The following is a 7,057-nucleotide window of genomic DNA, read 5'->3' as shown; positions in this document are numbered from 1 at the left end:
GGTGTCAAAACGGGCTAGTCAAGTGCGACCCTAAATCACGCGGTGAATAAACAAAATGGCAAGCCTAGCAAGCTAGAGTACCGAAAGGGCGTGCGGGATATAGGCCCGCACGTAATAGAACCCCCGAATTCGGAACTTTCGGTTCCGTACGACCATTGCCTTAGCATTTAGGTGTACCCCGTACCCCTAGACCCGGGTAACTTGCCGGCCCTCGACCCTCGGGTCGTAAAATGGCAAGTGGCGACTCCTTCTCATGTGCGTCCGTCGCGCATCCCCGGGAAGGTGGACACTCCCAAGCCGCGTTTGCTTAGGCGCGCGCATGCGTGCCCCGATGAGATCAAATTCGGGTGCGCACAGGCCGTATTCGGAGTGTAACGGTGAATCGAGGCTAGATCCCATTCCGCACTCGGGTTGCACGAGCTCGGTGAGTTAAGAGGCGTTGGACCTCGTGTTCGGTGATTTGGGGCGTTGGACCCCGTGCAACACGTAACCTATGGGCTCGGGCCTGAACCGCAATAAATCGTCATAGGCAAGGATAAAACAGAAGAAAACTGATAAAACTGACATAATACAGACAACAACTGACAACTATCGGTGGATACAGACAAATGGTGTATTAAGTCGAATGTACGTGATTTAATCAGTTATTAACAGGGATTGATTAACAAACAATGTATCTAACCTAGGCAAACATAGAGGGCGGGCTAGGATATAGTTCTAAGCCAATTATATGTGTGAATTTGTTTTAGGACTCTTATTCAGTTAAGTGTCGCTACGGTTTCACCGAATTAGCCAAACTCGTATTTTGACTCTAGATTGGAATCTATCATTCCGCCTATCCATTATCTAGAGTTCGATTAGGCCAAATGTATGATTAATCCGGTTTTTCGTATTTTGTAACTGAAATAAAAATGATCCCCACCGAATTTACAATAGGAAGAAAGAAACACCGAAAACGAACGAAATGGGCCGCGCGAATGAAACTCGCACCCGAACGGGTCGTCCTTTCTCGTTCATAGTTCTAGGTGTTCCCAACTCCCTAAAGCCTAGGGTATCGGTGAATCACGGAATAACGATCATGCCCTTGGATGATAAAATTGTGAGGTTCGGAAATAAATTGGAGATCGCGTCACACGAAGGAGTCTAAGAAGGACTCGCGTGCCCCGACTCGGGCCGCCTCAAATTGGGCCCGGACTCGAGACATAACACGCGAGTACTCGTTGGACATCAATTCTATTCGTGTTACGCGTCTCGGTATTTTGAAATTATGAATTTTTGGTGGAAAAGGACATCCTCGCCGTTCCGTAAATCATCGATGCGTTGATGAATTTACGACCAATTTATCCAATTATTTAGTCCAAGTGTTTTAATTAGCCGAATGATACGTCCCGTTTATCCCGTTTGTAAGATTTTTCGATATTTATTATTTCATGTCGCGATTACGGTTTTGACGGATGAGGTTCGGGTCTAGCATATCCAATAAGTAATAAACGCGTGGGCGACGATTTAAAGGAAATGTAATTACGAACAATTCCGAGGACCGGCTTTGGAGTAATGGAGAGGCCAACCGAGACTCCCACGAGGTCACGGATGATTCGGCCGCCTCTCAAAGGTGAGTAGCCGAATACTCCTTGACCCGGCTTGAGCCTCCGTAGGTCTTTCACGTTGCTCCTAACCGTCCCTCGCATGCAACAAATAACCCATATGTGATAATAATACACATTTTACTAAATTGACATTGACACGACCCCGATTTGTGCAAATAAACATATGAAACACTCAAAGAACATCATATTCGCAAAATCGACAATCATTATTAACTCATTTCATGATAATCTTAGGAATAATGCATGGGAATCACACGGCATCAAGAGAGGAGGAGCCCCAAGACTTCGAATAGGCCAAGGAGCCCCACGGCCCCCATCGCAAGGGCATGGCCGTGGGTTCCTTGACATAGCCGAACCCTCCAAGGGCTCTCTCTCCTAGATCCCGAGCCATTCCCTTCACTTAACCATATCACAGCCACGGCTAGGGACTTCCCGTGCATGGAGACGGTCTATTCCGGGAAGAGGAGAGGGTCATGGCCATATAGGCTCACGGCCCTCCTTCATGAGGCTCGGCCGAGAGGCTCTATGGCCTCCTCAAGTCCATACCGATCTCCTTCTCTCGGATCCGACCCCCCTAGCACTATGCATGCATATAAATACGACGTGATGACGTGAATAATAATAAAAATATGTGCAACAATGCATGGCATGCATGGGAACATCCGGATCTAAAGGAAAACGACGTTGTCATGCATTCGGATCTTTCAAGTCATATAAACATTTCATACAAGCAATGATCGAGGGTCTTAACTTCTCTAAGTTGTGAAGAATCGTTACCTAGCCTCAATGCACGAGGAAAAGAGTCGGGGAAGCGGCCTCGAGAGTCGCAAGACTCGGTTTGGGGTTACGGGTGCAGTGACCCGAGAAGAGGGCAGCCGCGGCAGCTCGAGGGAAAATGGGTCGGCACGCTCGCTTTGGTCACGGCACGATGCGAGGTCGGGCTCGTTGGACTCCTAAGAGACGGATCTAGATGACCGTAGGCAGACCCGAACGTGCCAAGGCCTGAACAAATCCGAAAATGTGAGAGAAAGTTCGGTAAAAATGTGAGGAACCCGGTAAGAGAGAAACGGATGAACGATGGTTGAGCACGGTTGATCGGCCCTCGGACCGTGACCACCTCTTCACGGGGGAGGGTGAGGGTTGTGAGGAACCCTTGGAACGTGATGGCACGACTCGCCGAAGTCGTGGGAAGAAATGGCACGTCGGAAGACTCGGTGTGCACGGCTAGGGGCTCTCGGGACCCGATTGCACTTTCGGCTGGAACGTGATGTTGGGGACCTCCAATGGAAAATCTAAGCCCGGAAATGGACTTAGGGGGTGGAAAATATGTAGGCTAGGGAGTTTGGTGATTTTTGGCTTAAGTCGGGTCGGGTGGTCACCGGAATACCAGGTGGTTTTCTGGTGGTTTCGGCCAGTTTTGGCCTTGGCAAGGGCTAGACGAGCTGGAGGGGAGGGCTGAAGTTTGAGAGGATTCTTGAGAGAGATTGGCTTGAGAGAGAGTGAGAATGAAGAAGTGATTAGGTTGATGAGGCTTAGGGTTTATAAAGGGAGGCTTAACGGCTTGGTTTAGTGAAGTTAAGTGCGGTTTTGGGGGGATTAAAGGGCTGCCGAAATTTGTAAGGGGATTAGGGAAGGGAAATGGTCATGTTGAGTGTAGGGGAAGTTAGAGAAAAGTGATAGGAAGTGATGGGAAGTGATGTGTCTGTAAAAGGAAGTGATGGGTGTAAGAGCAAAATTTGAATTTTGTGGAGGGGAGGGCTTGGAGCCGCCGGCCAAGGGTTGAGCCGAGGCTAATTGTGGCTGAGCCGCGGCTTGAGGGATTGAGCCGTGGCTTGGGGTTGAGCCGCGGCTTGGTAGCTTGGCTTGGCTCGGCTCAGCTGTGGGTCCCATTCGATTGAGAGAAAAGCCGGCAAACGCTTGAAACTTGATTGAGCTCGCATCCGATCTCCGATGTCCAATTAATTTGTAGATTTGTAATGCTTGAACGACGAGGATTTGAATGAGCCTAATATCACCATACGTCGTGTGAACGAACGTTCGGGCGACTCGGCGCCTCGAGAGTCGGTTTTGCCTGTTTGGACGTTCGGAGTGGAGTTTAGTGTCCCCCGGTCCCCGATTGCTCTTTGTGCGTCTTGACATTCGTTTTGGTGACCCTTCTGCCCCGCGGGGGATCGTTGGCTCGTCGCCCTCGACCGAGGACCGTTGGCCCGGGGAGGCCTAGGGACTTGTGCCCGGGATTTTCTTAGTGCTCCCCGTATGTCTTGAGGTGTTCGGGAATCGCTGCGGTCTCTGTTTTCCGTGAATATGCCCCGAAGATTTGTTGGGATGCGTTTGCTACCACCGAAACGTCCCTCGGGGAGCCCTGTAGAGTTCCGAATGATCGTCTGAAGCTTGTCCCATGGCCTTAATGGTTCCTGGGTGCCTATAGGCCCGTTTTAGGGGGCCGTCTGCTTATCAGTGGAGCGGGCCCCGAGAGCTCTGTCAGAAAAGACGTCCGTGAGAGATCGGGGTGTCCCGGCTCATGTGGCATGCCCCGGAAATGCGCCCGGACGTGTCGTTGGTCACTTTGGTACTAAGAGGGATTTTTAGAGTCACATATTGGGCACCTTTTGGTGCTTCAGTGATCCGATGATGAATAGTGCCGCAGTGCCAGCTCCGCTGTTTTTGGGGTTCCTTGTTTGTCTGTTCTTCCGATGGCTCCCCTCTGCCTTTCTCGATGGACCATGCTTTTCTTCCGCAATCCATGACTCTGTGCCCGCCTATTTGCCTCCGTTTTCCCGATGGCAAATAGTGTCCCGAGCCTTCGTCGGAAGTCCTCCGTTGGAGCCGGTGGACCAAAATGGGGTGCTGACAGCTTGCCCCTCTTTGATTGCGTGCTCGACGAGAGGAGGTAACCAAAGATCATGAGAAGCACCCTTTTGGTCCCGGCGACCGCTTCTGTCGTCATTCTCCGTGGTAGCTCGGCCCTCCTGTCATAAGATAGTAGCATAATTGGGATTTGGAGGATGTGAAGTGGTGGGTGAAGGGCCGAAGCCGGTGGAAAGCAGTAAAGTGCGAGGCCGAAGCCGGTGGAAAGCAGTAAAGTGCGAGGCCGAAGCCCGTGGAAAGCAGTAAAGTGCGAGGCCGAAGCCCGTGGAAAGCAGTAAAGTGCCAGGCCGAAGCCCGTGGAAAGCAGTAAAGTGCCAGGCCGAAGCCCGTGGAAAGCAGTAAAGTGCCAGGCCGAAGCCCGTGGAAAGCAGTAAGTGCCAGGCCGAAGCCCGTGGAAAGCAGTAAAGTGCGAGGCCGAAGCCCGTGGAAAGCAGTAAACTTCGAGGCCGAAGCCCGTGGAAAGCAGTAAAGTGCGAGGCCGAAGCCCGTGTAAAGCAGTAAAGTGCGAGGCCGGAGCCCGTGGAAAGCAGTAAAGTGCTAGGCCGGAGCCCGTGGAAAGCAGTAAAGTGCCAGGCCGGAGCCCGTGGAAAGCAGTAAAGTGCCAGGTCGAAGCCCGTGGAAAGCAGTAAATGCCAGGCCGAAGCACGTGGAAAGCAGTAAAGTGCGAGGCCGAAGGCCGTGGAAAGCAGTAAAGTGCCAGGCCGAAGCCCGTGGAAAGCAGTAAAATGCCAGGCCGAAACTCGTGGAAAGCAGTAAAGTGCGAGGCCAAAGCCCGTGGAAAGCAGTAAAGTGCCAGGTCGGAGTCCGTGGAAAACAGTAAGGTGCGAGGCCGAAGCCCGTGGAAAGCAATAAAGTGCCAGGCCGAAGTCCGTGGAAAGCAGAGGCGGGGATCCGCGCTAGGTGGTATGTCGAAGGTGCCGATAGAGGCAAATTGTCCCGTCCCGAGTTGAGCTTATTATTTGTTGTTTCCTCGAGCCAGAGTCTAGAGAATTCTCTATAATGCCCTCCATTCGGTTCGCAGCTCCGATCTGTCGCATGAGCTAATCGCGTGTTCGTCAAGAAGGAGATGCCCCTTGGGATTCCCAATTGCGCCTGTGCACGGAGACAGGGAAACCTACAAAGGATATCAGTTGCGCTTAATCGGCGAGACGGGGGTGTATATAAGAAGAATCTATGTAAAGATGTGTCGGGGATTTGGTATTGGTGACCGTTGCAGGGTGGTCGTGTCCCTATTGGAGAATGGCTTTTTTCGGAACGGGTAGCTCGTGGAATATGTGTATAAAGGTAAAAGGAGGGATCTTATGGGATTCTCCAAGTCAAGGATACGTTGATTCGACCCCATTTCGAAGCGGGTCTCGAGCCTGGAGAGTCGAAGAGAGTTTGCTTGCGTCGGAGTATGCCGAGCCACTACTCGGTGTAGCTTCACGGGGGAAGTGTCGCTTTTCTTTCGTGGTCGAGCCGACATTGTCCCCTAACTTTTGCCTAGGCCGCGAGATGCGTGATAGCCTAGCGGGGTATTTTATTTGATTTTTCTCACACGGATGCTCACCTTTTGCTACGATCCCCCACGTTTGGGTGGGATCGCACCCCTCGGGTCCTCTAATTTTTGCCTAGGCCGCCTCGAAGAGGTTTTCAACCTAGCGAGGAAGTGACTTGTGCTCTCCTTTTGCTGCGACTCCCCTTTGCGGGATTTTAAGTCGTGCCACTCGTTCCCTAGCTTTTGCCTAGGCCGCCTCGAAGAGGTTTTCGACCTAGCGGGAAAATTTATTTTTTTCTCTCAAGAAAGCTTAGTATTGTACAAAAGGTGGGAATTGACGCTCGTTCATGAGAACAGAAATGTCTTACAATAAAAATAGGCGCGGAGCCCGGCAAATAAAGAATGTACAAGTGCTCATGGATAATACTTCTTGATGGCGTCAGCGTTGACGGGAAGGGCAATTTCAGTGCCGTCCATATCGCTCAAAATGACCGCTCCTCCGGAGAAAACCTCTTTGATGACGAAGGGGCCGTCGTATTTATACGAGAACTTCCCTCGAGAGTCCGGCGTGACGTGTAGGACTTTCCTCAAAACGAGGTCACTGGGGCTGAAATCGCGGTGGCGGACTCTTGCGTTGAAAACTCGAGCCATTCTTTGCTGGTAGCACTGTCCATGGCATAGCGCTTTCAGCCTCTTTTCATCAATGAAGTTCAACTGTTCGTACTGTTGTTTCGCCCATTCTGCTTCTTCAAGTTCAGTCTCGGCAAGAATCCTCATGGAAGGGATCTCTACTTCGATTGGGAGGACGGCCTCCATGCCATAGACTAGGGAGTACGGGGTTGCCCCGGTTGAAGTCCGTATGGATGTCCGGTACGCCAAGAGTGCATAGGGGAGCATCTCGTGCCAATCCTTATAGTTCACCGTCATTTTTTCGATGATCTTCTTGATATTCTTATTCGCCGCTTCCACCGCGCCATTCATTTGGGGACGGTACGGGGTGGAGTTGCGGTGTCGGATTTTGAATTGTGCACAAAGCTCATCGATGACCTTGTTGTTCAGGTTCTTGGCATTGTCCGTGATGATTGTCGCAGGAACCCCGTACCGG

The sequence above is a fragment of the Punica granatum genome, chromosome 3, assembly GCF_007655135.1.
Source record: "Punica granatum isolate Tunisia-2019 chromosome 3, ASM765513v2, whole genome shotgun sequence".
Taxonomy (NCBI): Eukaryota; Viridiplantae; Streptophyta; class Magnoliopsida; order Myrtales; family Lythraceae; genus Punica; species Punica granatum.
The sequence above is the reverse complement of the archived record's forward strand: the minus strand, read 5'-3'. Positions refer to the sequence as shown.